At 41.8% G+C, this 816-nt stretch overlaps 1 long non-coding RNA gene across 1 annotated transcript in view; it reads left to right on the top strand.

The window, feature by feature from the left end:
• LOC107698726 (uncharacterized) overlaps positions 1-816 on the top strand; it is a 3,601-nt gene that overhangs the window by 782 nt on the left and 2,003 nt on the right. Inside the window, exon 2 of the long non-coding RNA XR_001635378.1 lies at positions 174-176. This is a non-coding gene — a long non-coding RNA (uncharacterized LOC107698726). The remainder of the gene's footprint in view (positions 1-173; positions 177-816) is intronic.

Genomic DNA, 816 nt, shown 5'->3' with positions numbered 1-816 from the left:
GCCAAAAAGTGGGTAGTTCCACAATTAGTTCTGGTACTATGAAAAGGTTCCCGCGGTGCGAAAGGCCCTATTGCCATCTACGACACTGAAGGTACTAAATCTTGTGCGTTTTGAACTTACTCACCTAAACTCGTCAACAAGGCTACTTTACGCGAATGTGAGTGCATTAGCAGGTAGTTGTGAATTGCAGGTATTTTATATGTAAGATGAGGACTTGGCTGAGACCTTTTTGAAGGAAATTGGTTTACTTCCTAACCCTAACCCTTTTTGAGTACTTGAGCTTAACTGAGACTTCAGTGTTTGTAGATGTCTAAGAGCCCATTAAAGGGGTCATATGATGCGATTTCAAGTTTTCCTTTCTCTTTGGAGTATTACAAGCTGATTGTGCATAGATAAGATCCCTGAAGTTGCAAAGACTAAAGTCTCAAACCCAAAGAGATATTCTTTATCAAAGTTAAGACTCTGCCACACCCCCCTAAAACGGCTCGTTCTAACACGCCCCCACATATCTACCTCACTATGTGGAAATATTTGCATAATGCCACCCAAATGTGCACACAAAGAAAGAAGGCGTGGTTTCAGTAACCGCAGCTAGTGTTGAAGCAGCCATGTCAGGGAGACGCTGTGTGTTTCTAGGTGAAAGCAAAAGCACTTTATTTGGCCTTCCGAAAGTAGATGCATTTAGGAATCTTTAAGATTACTTACAACAGAACAGCAATACATTTTATGGACGACCGTTTCGTGAAACTAGGAGAGGAGGTAATCCTGACTTTGCTATGACAATCTGGCGCTTCTAAATCAGCGACTGTAAGTATG

This window comes from Sinocyclocheilus anshuiensis, unplaced genomic scaffold (genome assembly GCF_001515605.1).
Source record: "Sinocyclocheilus anshuiensis isolate Anshui unplaced genomic scaffold, SAMN03320099.WGS_v1.1 scaffold1015, whole genome shotgun sequence".
Taxonomy (NCBI): Eukaryota; Metazoa; Chordata; class Actinopteri; order Cypriniformes; family Cyprinidae; genus Sinocyclocheilus; species Sinocyclocheilus anshuiensis.
Note: the sequence above shows the minus strand (reverse complement) of the source record. Positions and strands in the feature narration are given on the sequence as shown.